Source organism: Herpailurus yagouaroundi, unplaced genomic scaffold (genome assembly GCF_014898765.1).
Source record: "Herpailurus yagouaroundi ecotype Mexico unplaced genomic scaffold, PumYag 77, whole genome shotgun sequence".
NCBI classification, from domain to species: domain Eukaryota; kingdom Metazoa; phylum Chordata; class Mammalia; order Carnivora; family Felidae; genus Herpailurus; species Herpailurus yagouaroundi.
In genome coordinates this window covers 18858542-18882761 of record NW_024412388.1, presented here as the reverse complement: position 1 = coordinate 18882761, position 24220 = coordinate 18858542, and the positions used below count along the sequence as shown (strand labels likewise).

Below are 24220 nucleotides of genomic sequence, written 5' to 3'. Positions count from 1 at the left end.
AGCTGAGACTTTGCAGGTTCGACATTTATGGCTTTGACTCTTCATGGGCATCCAAGTAGGTCCACCGTATAGAGTTATTTGCAGTATGCCTGAAGGACAAACTGGAGCCTGTTCTGTAGGGCTGATCTACAGGAATTTTTATACTCAGCCAGGAAGAGCACGGCCGAGACCCCCCAGCCTTTGCTGCCCACCTTGACTTTGATCCCTACATGTGATGGTGCCGGCATTTGTGCAGCTGGGCTCAAATCTCTCAGCAACGCCAGCTGGCCCGGTTCAGAGCCCAGCTTCTCCAGGAGGCCTTCCCAGACCCTCCCTCCAAGCACATGATGTTCCCATGCCCAGCTACCACGGATTCCCCAACCCTGAACTCCCATAGGACTGTACTTGTACTTGGATGAGCTTCATTTAGTTAGGTTCGTTTGGTTACTCGGTGCATATTTATTAAGCGCCTCCTGTAAGGGGCTATTTTGAGCCCAGGGGACAGATACAGCTGCGCATGAAAGAAGCCTGGGTCCTGCCCTCACGGTGGGTGTTGTCTAGAGAAGAGAGAGACAGCAGATGGGCCACAGGTCAGAAGAAGCACAGGCTATAATGGGGTGGCGTGCCGTCAGGGGGACAGGAAGAGTGGGGGCACTGGGGGTGGTTGGTATTTTCAATAGGGTTTTGGGGGGAGACTTCCCTGGTAAGTGGTGGCATGAGCCCTGGGGGAACAGGAAGGGTGTTCCAGGCAGAGGGGGTGGTGAGCGAGGAGGCCAGTGTGGCTGGTGTGCGGGGAGAGAGCAGGAGGGGGGCACGTCGGGTCCAATCAGCAGCGCCCCACAGGTTATAGTGAGTGTTTCAGCTTTGGCTCTGAGTGACATGGGAGGCACTGGAGGCTTTGGACTTGACCCGACTCTCCTTTAAAAGAGCTCCCAGCAGGGGCGCCTGGGTGGCTCCGTCTGACGCTTGATTTCGGATCAGGTTGTGGTCTCACAGTTCACGAGACTGAGCCCCGTGTTGGGCTCTGCGTTGACCGCACGGTGCCTGCATGGGATTCTCTCTCCCTCTCTCTCTCTGCCCCTCCCCTGCTCGAGTTCCCTCTCTCTCAACATAAATAAATAAACTTAAAAAGATTACAAAGAGCTCTCAGCAGGGTGTCCGATGGTGACAGAGGGTGGTGCCAGGGGCAGGAGATGTGGCTATGGGGGCGATTAGAAGTCCTCGGAGGGCAGGTTGGTGTGGCTGCAAGGCACAGGGGCACTGATGCTGCATAACCTGCCTTTGAATCTTGGTCCCATCATTTCGTGGTTACTTCACCTCTCCATGCCTTAGTTTCCTCACTGAGTTTCTTCTCATCCTTACATGGGTGGGGATGAGAGGACCACAGAGTCAGTGTGAAGGTTAGATGGTTTAATATGGAAGGTGTTTAGGATAGTGCCTGGGACGCAGCGTGTGTGATACGTGTGACCTGTTATGTAAAGGTGAACCGGCCAGACCTGCTATGTTAGGATCTCCGGAGAAACAGAACCAAGATGGGGGACACACACACACACACACACACACACACACACACACACAGAAACTGTTATGTATATACAAGGAAACTTATTTTGAGCAGCTGGCTCATGTGACTACAGAAGGCTGAGAATTCCCACGGTCTGCTGTCTGCCAGGGACCCAGGAAAGCCAGTGATGTGACTCCGTCCGCGTCTGAAAGTTCTGAGGGCAGAAGAGAGGACATGGGAGGTCCAAGATCAAGCAGGGAGGAAGGAAAAAAGGGACAAATCCCTCCTTTCTCTGCCTTTTGTTCTTTTTTTAAAAAGTTTATTTATTTATTTTGGGAGAAAGAGAGCGTGTGCACGAGCAAGGGAGGGACAGAGAGAGAGGGAGAGAGAATCCCAAGCAGGCTCTACGCTCAGCATGGAGCCTGACGCGGGGCTCGATCCCTCAAACTGCGAGATCATGACTAACTGAGCCACCCAGGCGCCCCTCTCCACCTTTTGCTCTATTTGGTCCCTCACTAGTTTGGATGCTGCCACTCCCAGGAAGAATGCTGAATCTGGACACCCTGTGGCTGGTCAAGCGGACACATAACATGGACCAGCACACTTGCTAATAATTCAGTGGGATTCAAAAAAGGGTCAAGGACGAGTCCAAAGTTTTAGTCCTTTCAGCTGGAAGAACGGCAAGGGTCACGTATGGCGGTGGGAAGGCTGTGCGAGGTGAGCTGCAGACAGGTCTGGGGTGTCTGTTGTGCGTCAGGTGAAGGGGAGATGCCCAGGGGGCAGCATCTGAGTCGGCGGTTCACAGGAGAGGTTCGACACTGCCTGGGGATGGTCCGCGGCTCACTTAGTCCATGGCACCGTTTCCCGAGGTGGTGCTGTACGTCACCAGTCTTACCAGTCTTACCTGCATCTTACAAACCGAGCGGGCTCTTCCAGCAGCGAGAAGTTTGACTCGATTTCAGTCTACTTGTCTCCTGGCTGTGACAAGAGGGGTTTCCAAGAGCTTCCGGTCCAAGCACAGCCCAAGGCTGGGTTCCCAGACAGATGCTGGACTGCCTGTGGCTTGGCAGCAAGAGACAGGGAGGGGCTTGCCCTTGTGGGGAGGGGCCCAGAGACAGACCTTGCTTCTGTTCCTCTTTGAGGCCTGAGTCTCTGAGCTTTATCCTGATTCCTGGAACGCCAGCCCCTGAGGAAGCCCCAGGGGTCTTACCTTTCAGCATCTGGTCCCTGGATGCCCCAAATGATAATCTCCCTCCCTTCTTCCCTTCCCTTCCCTTTCCTTTCCTTTCTTTCCTCCTTTCTTTTTCTTTCTTTCTTTCTTTCTTTCTTTCTTTCTTTCTTTCTTTCTTTCTTTCTTCCTCTCTCTCTCTCTGTCTCTCTCTCTTTCTTTCTTTCCTCTGGAATCAGCCTTAAAAGAGGACAATAAGCATTTTTTAATCTATCATCTCTCCATCTGTCCATCCAGCCACCCATCCATCCATCTATCTCTATCTGCCTAGCTGTTCATTTTAGGGAGAATTTGGGTATAAAATACATTATAGGACCTTAGTTTTGGGGAGACCTTCAGGTTCATGAAATGCACACTCTTTATTTTGCTGATGAAAGACACGAGGAGCAGCGAGGAAATGACTCACGTAGGGTAACATGGCTCATTATAATCAGTGCGGGTCCTCGACCTCTGGTCTCCTGGCTCCCACTGCCTCTTTTGTGGCTCCGATCGCATTAATCCCAGCCATGCTGGCGAGCCTGGGGTGGGGCTGGGGTCCATCCCAGAGGGTCCTTCTGAGGCCCGAGGGAGCCCACCACAACTGAGCCTGCCCTGGGGGTGCTGTGCCCTCTGCTGCCCTCACACCTCCTCCGGTTTCAGCCCACGCAGTGCTCCTTGCCATGGGTGAGTTGGCTGTTGAGCAACAGCTCTCCGGTGGCTTGATTCTAGGGTGTCATGGTAAGAAGAGCTACCACCTGTGGACTATTTACCACGTGCCAGACATTGCACTTGGCAGTCTTGGTCAAGGTCGGGAGGCCGTTGTCTGCCCAAAGGTCTCAGCTACCAAGTGGTGCAGTTGGGAGATCCGGCCCTGGTGTCTCCACTGGTCTAACCGGGGTGGAAGCCTCCCTGTGTGGCTGGGAAGGGCACCGGATAAGGGTCTCGAGGGTCTGAGCCCTCTGGCCAGTCGTGTGACCTTGGCCCACTCTGATTGCACTTCCTTGCCTGTCGTGCATGTACCAGTACTGACCCTTCCTTCCTCGTGGTGCACCGTGTGCCTTAAAGTGCTGCATGCGTGGGAAATGATGCCACCCCGTAGCTAGGTGCTTCTCTCGATGGGTGTGCAGCTGGTGTCCTGCCTCCCCCTCCCTCCTCACCGCCGAGGGAGACATGTGCCAAGGAGCCATTCCAGGTCCAGGGCTGGGCTGTGTGCTGTGTGCGTGGATGGCTGTTGGGAGCTTTGAGATCCTCTTTGATGTGAAGGCTGGAGGACCAGACGAGGATCCTGCTGTCCTGAGCCAGGACCGGTGTCCCAGACAGTCGTGTCTTTGTGAGCTCTGCCCTGGGGGATCCACCCACAGAAACCTGTCAACTCAGGACTGCCTCTTGAGGGGAAGGCAGCCTTCAGGAGAAGGAGAACAATGAACTTGTCATGTTCAGGATAGAGCAAAGTCTGGGCCAGGCTGGCACTGGGTGATCTGGAGGCAGACTGAGGAGCCCTGTTAGTGCTTGAGAAAGTAACAGCCTCCAGGCTGGCAGGGGTGGGAGCCTCTGGAATGTGCGGGAAGGGTGTTGTCTTCGGTGACTGTGTGATCAAGTCCCCACCTACTTCTCTCATCCTGTGCCACCTTGTCCTTTGCACCCCGCTTTCCAGCCCACACTGGCTGTGCTTCATCCTGCCTCAGGGCCTTTGCACACGCAGAATCTCTTGCCTGAGATTTTAATTTTTCAAATACGCAGAAAGACATAGAACACAATTATTTGATCAACTGGGTTCCCATCTCTGAACAAACATTAACATTTTGTTACTTGTGCTTCAGAACCCTTTCTTTTTTTATTACGGTAAAAAGAACCATAACAAATTTGTCGTCTTAACCATTTTTAAGTGTACAGATAAGGAGTGTTAAGTATATTTACAGTGTTGTACAACAGACCTCGAGAACTTTTTTGGCTTATAAAGCTAAAACTCTATACCCACTAAACTTAAAAAAATGTGGAACGCTTCACAAATTTGCATTTATTCTCTGCCGATCTTCTCCATATCTTTACAATTTTAGTATAGGTGCTGCCGAAGCCAGCATGAACCACTTACTTTTTAACCATTCATGTTGAAAATTCAAAAGGCAGGGAAGGGTTCTTCTGTCCTTCAAGCACCTTGACCCTGTTAGAGACCTCTGGTGTTATGGTTTCTGGAGTGTGCTTTCTGAGCTGTTCTGTGCATATGTAAGCGTGCATGTATCACACATGTGTATGTATATGATAGCATTAAATACTCATTAAAGTTCTGCCCCTTGCCTTTTGTATAAAAAAAACCCACCTTCTTATTTTATAACAGTGTCAGATTTACAGCAAAGTTGCAAGGACAGCACAAAGTTCCTGTATAGCCTTCACCCAGTTTTTCCTGTTGTTAACGTCTCAACATGAGCAGGATCCGTTTCCCACCACTAAGGAACTGGCGCTGGTACACCGTTTCCTCAAGTCCACGGTTTATCCTAACTCACTAGTTCTCCCCTGAAGTCCATTTCCTGTCTTCACAGGCCATCCAGCGTGCCACCTTATGTTCAGTGTGTCATGTCTCCCTGCCCTCTGCTGGTCTGTGACAGTTTCTCGGATTTTCCCTGTCTTTGATGACCTTGACAGTCTTGAAGAGTATCGGTTAGCTATTTCGTAGACTGTCCTCAATTTGGGATTGTCTGATTTTTTTCCATAGCTAGACGGGGGTTATGGGTTTGGGGGAGGAAGACCACAGAGGTGAAGTGTGCCTCTTGTCACCTATGACACACCTATGACAGGCATGTGTTAGCAACGTGACTTTTCACTGTGATGCTGCCCTTGACCATTTGGTTTAGGTCGTGTTTCTAGGCTCTCCACTGTATGGTTACTTCCTCTGACCCCTTTTAATGTTCTTTGGAAAGAAGTTGAGATGTGCAACCCACACTTAAGGAAGGCACTGTTAATAAACTTCACCTCTTTGAGGTGGGGGAGTATCTCTGTAAATTCTTTGGAATTCTTTTGCATGGGAAGTTTGTCTCTTTTCCCCTATTTATTATTTTTTAAATTCAATCATTTATTTGTATCCGTATAGACACATGGATATTTATTTTATGCTTTGGGTTATAATCCAAAAAATTGTAGGGGTGTGTGTGTGTGTGTGTGTGTGTGTGTGTGTGTGTGTGTAGAAGATGAGGTTTAGGGAAGGAAACTAGTAGTTTCTTTCTTTTTTTTTTAATTAAGATGAAATTCATATAATATAAAAGGAATCATTTAAAAGTGAGCAATTCAGTGGCATTTAGTATATTTATAATGTTACGCAATGTTTGTCTAGTTGCAAAAGTATTTTCCTCATCCCCCAAGGAAACCTCTTGCCCGGTAAGCATTTACTTTTCATGCCCCCTCCCCCCTCCCCTGGCAACCACCCAGCTTTCTGTCTCTATGGACTTACTTTTTCTGGATATTTCATATAAATTGAGCCACACACTATGAGTATGTGGTTTTTTGTGTCCTGTTTTTTTTCCCACCTCATATATTTGAGGTTCACCCATGCTATAATGTGCTTCATTTCCCTTTTATGTCTGAATAATATTCCATTGTATGTATACACTACAATTTGTTTATCTATTCACCCATTGCTGGACATTTGGGCTGTTTTCCAAATGGCCTTTGGCTATTTTGAGTACTGTTGCTATGAACATGCATGTGCATTTATTTATTTGCAATTCTTTTGGGTACCTACTCAGTGGAAGTGGAATTGTTGGGCTCTATGCTATCATTTTAAGGACTGCCAGGCTGTTTTCCGAACTGGCTGCACCACTTTACGTTCCCCTCAGCTGTGCATGAGTGCCCCAATTTCCCCACGTCCTTGGCCAAACTTGTTATTTTCCAGCAGAAAGAATTATAGCTGTTCTAGAGGGTGTAAAATGGTATCTCACCGTGGTTTTTGATTTGCATTTCCCTAATTGTTTATGACGTTGAGCATCTTTTCATGTGTTTGTTGGCCATTTACATATCTTCTTTTTTTTTTCCCAGACAAACGTGAGGAGGTAAGGAAATTTTTGTTTATGTATTTCAGCTTTGTTAAGGTATTTTATATATACACACCCTCATATATTACATACATAATTGTCAGGTATTTAGCATGTATATCATGGTGATTTGTTATATGTATACACTGTGAAAGGATCACCCCCTCATCTAGTTCATTAATACATCTATCACTTCATACACACACACACACACACACACACACACACACACACACACACACATATATGTGTGTGTGTGTGTGTCCCTGGTAACCATTTTTCTCCTCTGTTTCTATGAGTTTCTATGAGATTTTTGCGGGGGGATTCCACTGATAAATGATACCATATACTATCTGTATTTCTCTGGCTTCTTTCATCTAGGATAATGTCCTCAAGGTAAATCCATATTGTCCAAAATGGGCAAGATTTCTTGCTTTCCCATGGCTGAATAACATTCCATGGTTTGTGTTTGTATGTATGTATGTATCTCTATCTCCATATCACATCTTTATTCATTTATTCATTGCTGAACACTTAAGTTGTTTCCATACCTTGGCTATTGTGACTAATACTGCAATGAACATGGAGGTACACATATCTCTTTGATTTACTGTTTTCATTTTCTTTGAATATATACCCGAAGCAGGATTGCTGGACCATAGGTTGTTCTAATTTGTAATTTTTTAAGGAAGCTCCATAATGTTTTGCATGGTGGCTGCACCAATTTATATTCCTACCAACAGGTGCACAAGGGTTCCCTTTTCTCTGCATCCTCACCAACATGTGTTATCACTTGTTTTTTTTGATGATAGCCATTCTAACAGCTGTGAAGTGATAGATTATTGTGGTTTTGATTCACATTTCCCTGATGATCAGTGATCCTCACCACCTTTTCATGTGCTTCGTGGCCATTTGTATGTCTTCTTTGGAAAAATATTTGTTGTGTATCTTCTCTTTATAAATGTCTACTCAAGTACTTTGCCCATTTTTTTCAATATATGAAATTTATTGTCAAATTGGTTTCCATACAACACCCAGTGCTCATCCCAAAAGGTGCCCTCCTCAATACCCATCACCCACCCTCCCCTCCCTCCCACCCCCCATCAACCCTCAGTTTGTTCTAAGTTTTTAAGAGTCTCTTATGCTTTGGCTCTCTCCCACTCTAACCTCTTTTTTTTTTCCTTCCCCTCCCCCATGGGTTTCTGTTAAGTTTCTCAGGATCCACATAAGAGTGAAAACATATGGTATCTGTCTTTCTCTGTATCTTTGCCCATTTTTAAATTGGGTTGTCTTTTTGTTGTTGGTTTGCAAGAGTTCTTTCTTTCTTTCTTTCTTTCTTTCTTTCTTTCTTTCGAGAGTGTGCACGCATGAATTGGGTAGGGGCAGAGAGAGTGGGGAGAGAGAGAATCCCAAGCAGGCTCTGCATTGTCAGCGTGGAGCCTGATGCAGGGCTTGAACTCATAAATTGCAAGATCATGACCTGCGCCAAGATAAAGAGTTCCTTAACTGACTGAGCCACCCAGGCACCCTCCAAGAGTTCTCTGATACTAGATCCTTAACAGGTATCTAATTTGCAATTATTTTATCCCATTCTATCGGTTGTCTTTTCACTCTTGATAATGTCCTTTGATGCACAGAAGTTTTTAATTTGATGAAGTCCAATTTATTTATTTTATTTTTGCTGCTTATACTTTCAGTCTCTAGGAATCCATTGTCAAATCCAAGATCCTGAAATTTTACCTCTACGTTTTCTTTTAAGAGTTTTATGATTTTAGCTCTTATATTCAAATTATTGATCCATTTTGAGTTAAATTTTGTGTATGGTGTGAGGTAGGGTCCAACTTCATTCTACAGCCTGCAGATAACCTATAAATAAACTTGAATTAAAAAAAATTTTTTAAGACCTCAAAGTTGCAAGAATAGTACAAAATAATTTTTCTTGTATCATTTGAGAGTAAATTGCCAACATGGTACCCTATTATACCTCTGATACTTCAGTGTGTATTTCCTACAAAATAAGTTCCTAGAAGATGGTTCTATAGAACCACAATATGACCATCAAAATCAGGACGTTAACATTGATCTGTTACTACTGCCTAATCTTTAGACTCCATTAAAGTTTTTCTGGTTGTCACCATAATATCCTTTGTAGTAAAGGAGACAATTCAGAGTCACTAGATGCCCAGTGTCTTTAGTCTCCTTCAGTCTGGAACAATTCCATAGTGTTTATTTAGCTTTCATAATCTTGACACTTTTGAAGATTACAGGCCAGTGATGTCATAGCTTAGTTTTGTCTGATGTCTCCTCAAGATTAGAGTCAGGTTTGCATCTTTGGCAGGAATATCACAGAAGTCACTCCGTGGCTCTTCTCAGTGCATCCTATCAGGTGGTGTGAGTTCAAGTTGTCTCATACCCAATGAAATTCACTTTGAGCCCTTGATTAAGATGGTGTCTGTTAGCCTTCTCCACTGCCCAGTTGTTCTTTTTCTCCTCGTAATTAATAAGTATTTTGTGGGGAGGTACTTGAATAATGTACATATCATAATTATCATCAAAATTTCAATTTATTTATTTATTAATTTAATATAACAATTTCCCATTTTATTAATGGGTCAGAATCTGTTTTTATTATTTTTATAGACTTTACTTTTTAGAGCCATTTTAGATTCACAGCAAAGTTGAATGGGAGGTATAGAGATTACCCATATATCCCTGCCCCTACATACGCATATACTGTCTCCCTGACTAAAATCAAAACCACACTGGTACATTTGTTACAACTGATGAACCTACACTGACATCATTATCACCCTTTATTATTTCGGAAGTTTTGCCTTTTCTAGTATGTCATTTGATTGGAATCATACGCATGTAGCTATTTTAAAAGGCTTTTTAATGTTTATTATTTATTTTTGAAAGAGAGAGAGAGAGACAGAGTACAGGAAGGGGAAGGTTAGAGAGAGGAAGACAAAGAATTCAAAGCAGGCTCCAGGTCCCAAGATGTCAGCACAGAGCCTGACGCGGGGCTCAAACTCACGAGCTGTGAGATCATGCCCTGAGCCAAAGTCAGATGCTTAACTGACTGAGCCACCCGGGTGCCCTTGTTGCCTTTTTAGATCGGCTTATTTCACTTAGTGGAATGCATTTAAGATTTCTCCATGACTTTTCATGGCTTCATAGCTCATGTATTTTTAGTGCCAAATAATAGCTCATTGTCTGGATATGCCACAGTTTGTTTATCCATTCACTTACTGAAGAATATCTTGGTTGCTTCCAAGTTTTGGCAATTATGGATAAAGTTGCTATAAACATCTATGTTCAGGTTTTTGTGTAGACAAAATTAAATTAAATTAAATTCATTTGAGCAAATACTAGGAAGGCTGATTGCTGGATCCCATGGTAGAAGTGTGTTTAATTTTGTAGGAAACTGCCCAAGTGTCTTCCAAAGTGGCTGGACCACTTTGCATTCCCACCAGTAACGAAGGAGAGTTCCTGTTGCTTCACGTCCTCGTCAGCATTTGCTGGTGTTAGTATTTTGGATTTTGGCTGTTTGAATAGATGTGTTGTGGTATTTTCTTTTAATTTATATTTTTCTAATGATGTGTGATGTTGAGCATCTTTTCATGTGCTGATTTGTCATCTGTATATCTTTTTTTTTGTCTGTTCAAGTCTTTTGTCTATTTTGTCATCAGTTTTTTTTTTTTCTCTTCTTCTTGTTGGGTTTCAAGAGTTCTTTGTATATTTTGGGTACTGGGCCTTTATCAGATAGGTCTTTTGCAAGTATTTTCTCCCAGTGTGTAGCTTGCCTTCTTGTTTTCTTGCTGGTGTGTCCTCCAGAGCAGAAGTTTTTAATGCTAATGAAATTCACTTGTCAACTATTTCTTTTATGGAATCATGCCGGAACCTAAGGTCAACTAGATTTAATCCTATGTTATCTTCCAGAAGTTTTATAGTTTTGAATTTTATATTTAGGTGTGTGATACAGTTTAAGTTAACTTTTGTGAAGGATGTAAAGTCTGTGTCTAGATTAGTTTTTTTTTTGCATGGGAATGTACAGTTGTTCCATCATCATTTGTTGAAAAGACCGTATTTGCTCCATCATATTGCCTTTGCTTTTGTGTCAAACAGCAGCTGACTGTATTTATGTGGGTCTATATCTGGGCTCTATATTCTGTTCCATTGATTTATTCTTTTGCCAATACCATACTGTCTAGATCACTGTAGCTTTATAGTAAGTCTTGAAGTTGGGTGGTTTCAGTCCTCTAGCTTTATTCTTCTCCTTCAATATTATTCTCTTTCTCATAGCCACAAAATAACTTGCTGAGATTTTAATTGGGATTGCATTGACTCTAAAGATCAAGTTGGAAATAACTGAGATCTTGACAATATGAGTCTTCCTATCCATGAACATGGAATACCTACCTCTCTTAGTATTAGTTCTTTGATTTCTTTCATCAGCATTTTGTAGTTATCCCTCATATAGATATTGTATACTTTGTTAGATTCAACCTAAGTATTTCATTTTGAGGGGATGCTAATGTAAATTATATATTACTTTTAATTTCAAATTCCATTTGTTCATTGCTGGTATATAGGAAATGAGTGACTTTTGTATATTCAGCTTGTATCTTGCATCCTTACTGTGATTGCTTCTTAATTCCAAGAGTTTTTTTTTAAGACTTTGTATTTTAGAGCAGTTTAGGTTTATAATACAATTGAGAAAAAGGTACAGAGATCTCTCATATCCTCCCTGACCGTTTGCATGCACAGCCTCTCGCATTACCAACATCACCAGAATGGTACTTTAAAAAATGTTTTTAGTGCTTATTTATTTTTGAGAGAGAGACAGAGACAGAGACAGAGCATGAGCAGGGGAGGGGCAGAGAGAGAGGGAGACATCACATCTGAAGCAGGCTCCCGTCTCCGAGCTGTCAGCACAGAGCTTTATGTGAGACTTGAACTAACCAACAGTGAGATCATGACCCGAGTTGAAGTCCGATGCTTAACCTACTGAGCCACCCAGGTGCCCCGGTACTTTTTATTTTTTTAAACTGAGGATGAACCTATATTGACATCATAATCACTCAGAGTCCATAGTTTATTTTAGGGTTTGCTCTTGGTGTTATACACTCTATGGGTTTGGACAACTGTCCAATGGCACATATTCATCATTATAATATCATACCGAGTAGTTTCATTGCCCTAAATGTCCTCTGTGTTTTGCCTATTCACCCCACCCCCACCTCAGCAATCACTGATCTTTTTGTTGTCTCCATAGTTTTGCCTTTTCCAGGATATCATATAGTTGGAACCATAGAGTATGTAGCCTTTTCAGATTGGCTTCTTTCACGTAGTAATATACATTTAAAGTTTCTCCATGTCTTCTCATGGCTCGATAGCTTATTGCTTTTTAGTGCAGAATAATAGTCCATTGTCTGGATGTACCACAGTTTGTTTATCCACTCACCTACTGAAGGATACCTTGGCTACTTCCAAATTGCAGTAGTAATTAATAAAACTGCAGTTCCAGGGGTTTTTCCTTTTTTCCTTTAGATTTTCTACATAGACAATGATGTTGTTTGTGAACAGAGACAGATTTATTTCTTCCTTCCCAATCTTTATGCCTTTTTCTTTCTTCTTCTTGTTTTATTGCATTCACTAATACTTCCAGTATAATGCTGAAAATTTGTATGAGTGGGGACATCCTCGTCTTTACATGATTTTAGTGGGAAAATTTCTCACTATTAAGTATAATGTAAGCTGTAGGTTTTTTGTAGATGTTATTTATCAAGTTGAAGAAGTTCCTCTCTATTCCTAGTTTGCTGAGGCTTTTTATCATGATTAGGTGTTGGATTTTGTCAAATGCTTTCCCACCATCTATTGGTAGATCATGCGATTTTTTCTTCTTTAGCTTGTTTATGATTAATGTTATTATTTATTTTGATACTCAACTTGTCCTTAATTTATCAGGCGGGAGCCCCTTCATACTGCTTTCTGTTCTTATGATATATCCTCATTTATCTTTGAGTGATTCTTTAAAGTCTAACACAACAAGATGTTCCGGGCTCATCTCGTACTTTCCCTACCCCGGTCCTGGAAACAGCCACTTCCCCAAGGATCTCTAGTAATTTTTAGTGTGGAATGTATCTAGAAACCCAAGATCTGGGCTCTAGGTGTGTTCGTTGTTATGCCGGGTGGGGTGGTGGCAGGTGCTCCCACACATATTGTTATATTTCTGTTTCTTTCACTCCAGTCAGGACTGTCCTGCTGTGCAGACATCCTTTTCATTTTACCACTCTGCCTTTGGCCACACTCCTGTGGGAATGTTGTCTCTAACACCCTGGTGCTGGACCATTCCCACCCCCATGTGACCAGCCCCTTACCTTGCTGGGACTTCAACATCTGTTCAGGATCACCTCTTTAGGTTCTGACACCCCACATTAGACCACTCTCTACCTGTTGTGACTCTCCAACTCCACCCTTGCCTGGTCTCGCCTTACCTAGTGGCTCTTGGCTAAAGTGTTCAGAAAGGAAACAGAAAGGTAGAGAACAGAGAGAGGAAGAAGAGGAGGTAATGGGTGAATTTTTTAATTAAAGCATAAAATGCCTACAGAACAGTGCACAAATGATAGGCCTGAAGTTCAGTGATTATTTACAGAGTGAACACATCCTTGTAACCACCACCCAGATGGTTTACATACTAAGGGATCATTCCAGCTTCTGTGTGGAGAACAGATGTAAAGGGAGTCAAGAGTGGACACAGGAAGATTTGTTGCATGTTGATATCCAGGTGAGAGATCACAGGATCTTAGACCAGGGAGGATGTGGTGAGGGGTGAGAAGTGGCTGGAGTCAAGATTTGTTTTGAAGGAAGAGCTCACAGAATTTGCTCCTAGATTAAATGTGGAGCATGGAGGAGGACAGGAGTCAAGGGTGGCGCAAGGATTTTGACCTGAGACCTACGTGAATGGATACCACCATTTGCCAAGAGGGGGAAATCCCAGGGAAGTCCTCCCTTATCCTGAGAAATAGCAAATGTTCTCATTTGGACACATTATAGTTGAGATGCCAATTAGACATCCAAGTGTGGGGGTTCGACAGGCTGCCGGGGTTTCCAGACAGTAGTTCTGGTTGGAGATATCAATATGAAGATCTTCAGTAGACAGATGACATTTAAAGGTGTGGATTGGTGGCTCAATTGATTGAGTATCCAACTCTTGATTTCAGCTCAGGTTGTGATCATTCACGAGATTGAGCCCTATCCCCATTTTGTGCTCCCCCCCTCCTCTGTCCCTGCGTGCTGGGCGTGGAGCTTGCTTGGGATTCTTTCTCTCTCTCCCTCTGCCCTTCCCCTACTCACATCCGCACTATCTCTGTCTCTTAAAAAAAAAAAAAAGTGTAGATTGGGTGAGATCACCCAGAAATGAACACAGGTGGAAAAGAGATCTAAGAGATCGCTTAGCCTTGGAGCATTTGAGAGTTGGCAGAAGAGTCACCAGAGTAGCCTGAGGATGTCAGATGCCTCATCTATAAAATGGGTATAATACCTCTTTGGCGGGATCATTAAGGATTGACTGATCATTAAGGATTATGTTAAAGACCCTAATGGGTAGCTAATATTGACCTTTCCATTCCCTGCTCTCCCCAAAACTAGCCTTCTCCTCTTACCATTGTCCTGAGACTCTCCTATCTCCTTACTTCCTTTTTGTGTCTCTCCCAATTTCTCTTATCTCAGCCTCCCAACACACTCAGTGAAGGGAACTCGACCCCTCTTTCCTCCTTTCAGTGAGGACTGACTTGCAAAACTCCTCTCTGTGAGCTAATATCACTTTCTGCCTTTTTCCCCATCACCTGTCATCCTGTTTAAGAAAAGTAAATTTTTACCATTATTTTTGGAATTCTTTGTGTGCCACCCTCACTTCTCAGAGGTAGTTTAACCAGATGATTGTGTTTCTAAGAATAAATACCATCTCCTTTTTGAATTTTTAAGCTTTATAAAAATGGAATCTTGTGTTCTTCGGTCACTTGCTTTGAGTATTCAGCATTTTACTCCTGAAATACAGCTGGGTAGCTGCAGGTAGTTGTAATTCATTTATTAATTCATTAAATAAGCAGTTTATTTATGCATTCTACAGTTCATCGGCTTTCTGGTTGTCTCCAGATTTTGCCATTACAAGCAGTGCTGCTAAGAGCATTTTGTCTGTCCTCTGTGGTGCAGGTACAAGAGTTTTTTAGAGTAGGAATATTCTAGGTATACTCTAGGAGTGGAGTTGCTGCTTGAAGGGAATGCACATTGTCAACTTTTCTATAGATGGAACCTTGTTTTTCAAAGGGCTTGTACCAATTTACACTACCAACAGTTGTATATGTGTTTGCTTCATGATCAGGAATCAAACAGAGGTGTTTTATGACCATCTGTATTCAGTGTGGTAGTGTTTCACAATCTTTGTTTAGTATGAGTAGGTTTTTTGATTTTGAAAATGTGGTAACACATTATAGTTTTAATTTGAATTTCCTGAATACTAACGAGGTTGGATGTCATTACATGTTTCATTAGTCATCTGGTTTCCTCTTCTGTGAAGTGCTTTTTTAAATCTTTTGTCTGTTGGATTGTTTCATCTTTTACTTCTTAGTTTGTAGAAGTTCTTTATGTAAATTCTGACTATGGATGGCAAATGTCTTTTCCTAGTTCATGCCTTGTTTGTTCATTGTCTTTATGATGCGCTTTGATGAAAGCTCTTATTTTAATGTAATTAAATTTACTATTCTTTTCCTTTATGGTGAGTTCTTTTTTTTGTCTTAAGAAGTCTTTCGCCTGTCACAAAGTTCTTAACATTAATTTCTTTTGTCTACTAAAAAGTTTTATACATCTTTAATCTACCTGGAGCTAGTTTCAGTGTATGGTGTGATGTAAGGATTCATTCCCCTGTCCCATATGTATAACCAAGTGTCCCAGCAGCAACTATTGAAGACCCCACCCTTTTCTCATTGATCTACAATGCCAAGTTGGCCATAACTCATATGTTGATATATGCGTGGGTCTATTTCTAGGCTGTCTATTTCCATCGATTTCCCATTCATTTTGTCTATCCTCACGCCAATATTTCATTGTCTTAATAACAAATAGCTTTAAAATGATTTTGAATCTCTTTAAAGATAAGTCTTCATTTTGTTCTTCTCTTGAATGAAATAAGTTGGGAAATGTTCCTTCTTTTCCATTATTCTGGAATAGTTTGTGTGATTTTGGAAATACTTAAAGATTTTGTTGATAAAACCATCTGTGTTGATCTTCCCTTTCTGGGAGTTTTTATTGAAGTCAAATTCCTTAGTGGTTTTAGAGTTATTCAGAGTTTCTATTTCTTCCCAAGTCAGTTCTGGTAAGCTAGATTTTTTTTTCCCTTGGAATTTGTCTGACTCATGTAAGCATTCAAATTTTTTGGCATATGATTGTTTATAGTATCTGCTTATTATCATTTTAAACCTCCACAGCATCGGTAGCTACACCCTCCTTTCTATTATTCTTTGTGCTTTTCTTCTTTTTGATTTTTATAAATTTTGTTAGAATTTCTTTCAATTTTTTAACCTTGTTTCTCTTTCAGCATTACTTTTGTCACAAGTTTGAATTTTAAATAATCTCAAACTTACCCAAAGTTGTAAGAATAGTACAGTGAATGCATACTTTCTTTACTTAGCGTCACAAAGTATTAACAGTTTGCCACATCTAAACTCTCTCTCTCTCTCTCATTGTGGTTTTCAGAACAATTTTAGAGTAAGTTAGAGGCATCATGACACTTTACCCTGAAACAATTAAGCACACATTTCTTGAGAACGAGGACATTCTCCTATGTAATCTCAATACAGTGATCACACTCAGAAGATTCAACATTGATAAAATACTTTTATTAATCTACAGCCATAATCAAATTTCCCCATTGTCACAATAATTAAATTTATAGCTGTTTTATCTCTTTTAAGTATAAGATTCAATAAACTATTGTGCATTGCACTAGAAAGGACATTTAGTTGCCCCATCTCTTTACTTTAATCTGTAACGGTTCACCAGCCTTTAAAGAAAAACCCTTTTATGACATTGTCATTTTTGAAGGGTTTATAACAATTATGGAATATTCCTTTGCAGGCAGAATAAGGTCTCCCAAAGATGTCCATATCCTAATCTCTGAGAGCTGTGACTATGTTACCTTATACGGCCAAAGAGACTTTGGAGATGTGATTAAGGGATCTTGAGATGGTCAGAGTATCCTAGATTATCAGGTGGGCCCAAACTAATTACATTTGTCCTTAAAAGTCGGAGAACCTTTACTGGCTGAATCCAAATGACATGAGGTGGAAGAAGGAGGAGGAGAGATGCAAAGTGTGAGAGAGATTTGACCTGCTATTGTTGGCTTCCAAGATGGAGGCAGGGGGTATGGGTCAAGGAATGTGGGAAGTGGTCCTAAACTGCAAACGATCGTAAGGTGACAGCTAGCAAGGAAATAGGGATCTCAGTCTTACAACCACAAGGAACTGAATTCTACCAACAGACTGAGCAAGGAGGTGGACCTGTCCAGGAGCTTCTGAAAAGGAATGCAGTCCTGCCGAACCGTGTTTCAGTCCAGTGAGACCCAGGTCAGATTACTGACCTGCTGAACTACAAAATAAGAAACCTGTGTTGTGTTAAGCCATAGCAAACTTAATTTGGGGGCACCTGGGTGGCTCAGTCAGTTAAGTGTCAGATCTTGATTTCAGCTCAGGTCACCATCTCAGGGTTCGTGACTTCAAGCCCCACGTCGGGTTCTGAGCTGCCTGCTAAGGATTCTCTCTCTCTCTTCCTTTGTCTGTCCCTCCTCTGCTCATTCATTCTCTCTCTCTCTCTCTCTCTCTCTCTCTCTCTCTCTCTCAAAATAGATAAATAAACTTTAAAAAAAGATAACTTAATTTGGATTTGTTTGATTGCTTCTTCATAATTAGATTCAAGTTTATTCGTCTTTTCAAATAATCAACTTTTGGGTTTATTGATCTTCTAAAATGTATGTTCTCTATTTCATTAATCTCTATTTTTATTGTTTCCTTCATTGTACTGTCTTGGAAGTTACTTAAGTAGAATATTTAACTCCTTCATTCTTTGCAATATAACCATTTAAGGCTATAGATTTCCTTCTCGAAATCCTTATAGCTGTATCCCACAAGTTAAAAAAAATTTTTTTTAATGTTTATTTTTGAGAGAGAGAGACAGAATGTGAGCGGGAGAGGGACAGAGAGAGGGAGACACAGGATCCGAAGCAGGCTCCAGGCTCTGAGCTGTCAACACAGAGACTGACGTGGGGCTTAAACTCACGAACTATGAGATCACAACCTGAGCTGAAGTTGGAGTTTAACTGACTGAACCACCCAGGCTCCCCTATCCCACAAGTTTTGATATGAAATATTTTCATTATCATTCAATTCTAAATATTTTCTAATTTCCATTGTGATTCCTATTTTGCTCCATGAGTCATTTAGAAATGGTTTTACAATCAACAAAACTAAAAGGTCGCCTATGGAATGGAAGAAGATACTTGCAAACGACATATCTGATAGAGGGTTAGTATCCAAAATCTATGAAGAACTTATCAAACTCAATACCCAAAAGCCAAATAATCCAGTTAAGAAATGCACAGAAGACATGAATAGACATTTTTCTTTCAAAAAATTTTTTTTAACATTTTAATCATTTTTAAGAGACAGAGAGAGACAGAACATGAGTGGGGGGGGGGGCAGAGACAGAGGGAGACACACAACCTGAAAGAGGGTCCAGGTTCCGAGCTGTCAGCACAGAGCCTGATGTGGAGCTCGAACCCACGAACCGTGAGATCATGACATGAGTTGAGTCGGATGCTCAACCGATTGAACCACCCAGGTGCTCCGAATAGACATTTTTTCCAAAAAATACATCCAGATGGCTAATAAACACATGAAAATATGCTTCATCAAGGAAATACAAATCAAAACCATGATGAAATACCACCTCACGCCTGTCAGGATAGCCAAAATTAACTAAGAAACAACAAGTGTTGGCGAGGATGCAGAGAAAGGGGAATCCTTTTGCAATGTTGGTGGGAATGCAAACTGGTGCAGGCCTCTGGAAAAGACTATGGAGGTTCCTCAAAAAGTTAAAAATAGGGCTACCATATGATCCAGCTATTGCACTGCAAGATATTTACCCAAAGGATACAAAAATATAGCTTCAAAGGGGTACATGCACCCCAATGTTTATAGCAGCATTATCAACAATAGCCAAGCTATGGAAAGAGCCCACATGCCCATTGAGTGATGAATGGATAAAGAATATTTCAACACAATGAAATATTACTCAGCTATCAAAAAGAATGAAATCTTGGGGTACCTGAGTGGCTCAATCAGCTAACATCCGGCTTCAGCTCAGGTCATGATCTCGTGGTTCATGAGTTTGAGCCCCCCATCAGGCCCTGTGCTGACAGCTCAGAGCCTGGAGCCTGCTTCGAATTCTGTGTCTCCCTCTCTCTCTGCCCCTCCCCCAATCACATTCTGTCTCTCTCTCTCTCACAAAAATAAATAAAACATTTAAAAAAAAAGAATGAAATCTTGTCATTTGCAATGATGTGGATGGAGCTAGAGGGTGTTCTGCTAAGTGAAATAAGTCAGTCAGAGAAAGACAAATACCATATGATTTCACTTGTATGTGGAATTTAAGAAACAAAACAGATGAACACATGGGACGGGGGAAAAAATAGAGAGAGAGGGAAACAAACCATAAGAGACTTTTAATGATAGAGAATGAACTGAAGGTTGATGGGGTGGCAGTAGGGGGTGGGGAAAATGGGTGATGGGCATGGGGGAGGGCACTTGTTATGATGAGCACTGGGTGTTGTATGTAAGCAATGAATCACCGAATTCTACCCTTGAAGCCAATATTGCACATATGTTAACTAACTAGAATTTAAATACAAATTTAAAAAGAAAAAAAAAGAAATGCTTTTAAATTTGGAAATACATGGAGTTTCTCTATTATGTTGTTATTGATTAAAATTTTTTTTTTCATTATGCTTAAAGAATGCGATCCTCCAAAATCTTTGAAATGTTCATGAGAATTGATTCATGTATGCTTGAGAATATATTGACTGCGTTGTTCTATATATGATCATCAGATCAAGCTTATTAATTGTGTCAAATTTTCTGTATGCTTACTGATATTTTGGTCTGTGCTATCTATCAATTACTGAGAAAAGTGTGTTAAAACCCCTACTATACGGTGGATTTATCAATTTCTCCTATAGTTCTGTCAGTTTTTCCTCAAGAGTTTTACGTTTATGTTATCGATTGCATACAGGTTTAGAATGTTTTATCTCTTTGGTGAATTGGACCTTTTATCATTATTTAGTGACCTTCTTCATTCCTAATAATACTTTTTGCATGAAAGTATATTTTTCTGCCTTTTCACCAAGATGGTACCAAAGGTGAAGAAGGAAGCCCCTCCCCCTCCCAAAGTCGAAGCCAAAGCCAAAACCGAAGCAAAGGTTTTGAAGGCCAAGAAAGCGGTGCTGGAAGGCATCCACAGTCATTTTTTAAAAAAAGATCCTGAGGTCACCTACATTCTGACGGCCCAAGACATCGCGTCTCCAAAGTTGGCCCAATATCCTCCAAAGAGCACCCCCAGGAGAATCAAGCTTGACCCCTATGCCATCAAGTTCCCCCCGACTACCGAGTCAGCCGTGAAGAAAATAGAAGACCACAACACACTTGTGTTCATTGTGGATGTCTAAACCAACAAGCACCAGATCAAACAGTCTGTGAAGAAGCTCTATGACATTGACATGGCCAAGGTCAACACTCTGATCAGGCCTGGTGGAGAAAAGAAGGCATGTGTTGGACTGGATCCTGACTATGATCCTTTGGATGTTGCCACCAAAATTGGGATCATCTAAACTGAGTCCAGCTGGCTAAATCTAAATACAAAATTTTCACCATTAAAAAAAGTGTATTTTTCTGATGTTAATATGTTTGCGACATCTTTCTCATTCAGTTCTTATTTGCTTATCTTTTTCCATTCTTTTACTTTAAATCCTTGTGGGTAGTTATGTAACTAACAGATGGTACTTACCTGGTGGTTTTTTAAGTCTTCCCTAATAATTGGGATTTTAGGCAATTAATGATTTATTTGGATTTTTCTCTTTTTATTAGTTTTGCCTTTGTGTTCTCCCCCCCCTCTTTGTCTTTTCTAGTCATTTTGGAGAGATGGATTAATTTTCTCATTTTATCCTAATTGTCTCTTTGAAAGTTATATACTTTATTGCTATGGTTTTAGTCATTACTCTGGAAATTGTTAACATACTCACTTAATTAGGCAAATGTAATAATTAATGATCATTATCCTTTTTCCTCAAGAGAAGGCTAAAACATCATCATTCTTTTTCTAGTCTATTGTTGTGATATATTTTAATTCCACTTTGGTTTTTTAATACCATATGGTATTGATGATTTGGCCATATTGGTTGCTTAGATTTACCCACATATTCACTGTCTTCCTTGCATTTCATTCCTTCTTGCTTCCATGACCTTCCATCTGGGATTTCTTTTCTCCTGCCTGAAGGAGTGCTTTAACATTTAAAAAAAAATTTTTTTTTCAATGTTTATTTTTGGGAGAGAAAGAGAGAGCATGAGCAGGGGAGGGGCAGAGAGAGAGAGGGAGACACAGAATCCGAAGCGGGCTCCAGGCTCCGAGCCATCAGCACAGAGCCCGACGTAGTGCTCGAACTCACGGACTGTGAGATCATGACCTGAGCTGAAGTCAGATGCTTAACCCACTGAGCCACCCAGGCACCCCAGGAGTGCTTTAGCATTTTTTAAATGAGGCTCTGTTTCTGGAAAAGTTGTTCAGTTTTTGTTTGAAAACGTCTTCGCTCTAGTCTTATTTTAAAAGATTTTCCCTATGGTTCTAGTTATGTTTTTCCATCACATCAAAGATATTATTCCACTGACTGCTGACATCTCTTTTTGAGAAGTCAGCTGTCAGTCCCACTGCTGTTGACTTAGAGGCCATCTGTCTTCTCTCTTTGGCTTTTTTAATGAACTCTTTTTCCTTGGGGTTTTACAGTTTCATTATGTGTCTAGGTGTTAGAGTTTCCAGAAAAAATACAGGCTAGCCAGTTAAACTTAAATTTCAGGTAAACAACAAATAAACTAAAACTTTTTTTTAATGTTTATTTATTTTTGAGAGAGAGATAGAGAGAGACAGAGCACAAGCAGGGGAGGGGCAATGAAGGGGCGGCGGGGTGAGGGGGACACAGAATCTGAAGCAGGCTCCAGGCTCCAGGATGTTAGCACAGAGCCGGATGCAGGGCTCAAACCCTCAAACCATGAGATCATGACCAGAGCTGAAGTCAGATGCTTAACCGACCGAGCCACCCAAGTGCCCCTAAATACATTTTTAGTATAAGTAGTTTCCAAATGTTACATGGGACTTACACTGAAAAAAATGCTTCCTTGTTTATCTGAAATTCAAATTAGCTAAGAGTCTTGTATTTTTATGTGCCAAATCTAGTAACACGAGAAGGTGTTAATTTCTTTTTCTTTATCCTGCTTGGGCTTTGTTAGGTTCTTAAATATGTAGCTATTTATTTTCATTATTTATGGAAATTTCTCAGATATAATGACAGATTCAATGACTACTATCTCTTCAAATAGGGTCTCTGCCCATTCTTTCTCACTCCTCCTTCTGGGACCATGATTAGGTATGTGTTATAATGTTTCACACTCATCTCCATGGTTCTTAATCTCTCTTTGATATTTTCTACCTCTGTGATTTCTGTTCCATTCTTCTTCAACGGTATCTAATTTGCTGTTAAACTCATCTACTGAATTTTAAATTTTAGTCATTATATTTTTCTTTTTTTAAAAAAATATTTTATTTTTAACAATCTCTACACCCGACGTGGGGCTCGAACTCACAACCCCGAGATCAAGAGTTGCATGCTCTACCGACTGAGCCAGCCAGGTGCCCCTATAATTATCATTTTTATCTCTATTTTAAATGCATGCAGTCAGTATTATAGACACTCTTTACTTAAATTTTCACTACCCTTTAAAAATGTTATTAAACATATACGATTATTTTGAATTCTGTATCTGATAATTCCAGTGTTTGAAGCCTTTGTGGGTCTGAATCTGCTCCCTGTTATCTCTTCTGACTCTCACTCAGGATGCTTGCTTTCTATATATGTCTTGTAATTGTGGCTGTGAGCTCATCTATCAGAGTTTTACCTTCGGGTGATCTTAGAGTCTGTGTCGAAGGTGGATTCCTACAGAGAGGATTTGCATTGACTTCTGCCAGGAGCCCGTGGTCATTACCAACTTGAGACCACGTTAACCTACATTCTTGGCTTTAGTAGTTTGGGGCCACCCAAGGAGAGTAAGTTCAGGCTGCAAGCCCTCTTAATAGAGTTGGCTTGTAGCTACAAAGCCAACCCTATGTTATTCCCCTTCCACTTTTTGCCAATGTTCAGTATAAGCAATTTGCCTTGTAGTCCCCAGGGAGTAGGGTGTAGGGCAGTTTTGTTCTCCTCCATCCTGACACCAATGTGTGACTTTTTGGGGGTCTTGGCTTTATGTGGAGAGGGTTTTCTCTTAAATCCTCACCTTGGGGGGCATTCTGGGTTTTGTCCCTGATCTTCATTTCATGTAGCTTCAGAGCATCATTAACATCTCTGAGTTCTGGTGTTCACTTAGTTTTTGTTATCAATACACCTTTCCTGTTTGAGAGTTAATCGATGCAATTAAACTATTTTTTTTTTCCTGGCCAGCGTCGTTGGTCGCTTTTGGTTGGAGGGTCTAAAGAGTGTTTCGTATAGCATTGTGCTGGAAACACAAGATCCCCTTTCCCAAGCTAGCAATTCCTTAGTGAAAACCTGCGAAACCAGCCTCTGGGTGGTTTTCTCTTCTTAATGTTATTATTTTTGGATGTGCAATTTGGGGACACTACCAGATAGAATTATCATAGCATTGCATCTTTAATTTGGGCTGAATTTCATTCATTCATTCACTCGTCACTTGTTCATCAAATTTTATCGAGCCTCTGTTTAAAGGCCAAGCTTGTTAGGTCCTGGGGATTCAGGGTGGGCAAGGCAGACCCAGCCCCTGCCTGCCTTCCGCAGGCTCACGGTCCAGCGACTTGAATTTACAGCACAGTGCCAAACACTTTACGTACATTATTTAATGTAATCCTCATAACAACCCCGTGAGTTGTGTAGAATCATTTTATAGATTAGGAAAAGAAGGCACAGAAAAATGTAGATGAATTACCTAAGGCTAGACAGCTAATTAAGAGGTGGATCAGGAACTCGAACCCAGGTCCGTCAGCCTACAAAGCCTTTGTCCTTAACCATTTTTATGCTCTTTGTTATGCCAAGAGAGGGCACTGTCAGGAGGAGAGGACCCTTTGTGCTTACACCTATGGAGAGATATGCAGGTAGAGCCAATGTTCTTTTTCTTAGGATGC

At 41.4% G+C, this 24220-nt stretch overlaps 1 pseudogene; it reads left to right on the top strand.

Annotated features, from left to right (window-relative positions):
* The first annotated feature begins 20171 nt into the window (after window positions 1-20171).
* LOC121018192 (60S ribosomal protein L23a-like) lies at window positions 20172-20694 on the top strand (annotated as a pseudogene).
* Window positions 20695-24220: the final 3526 nt, after the last annotated feature.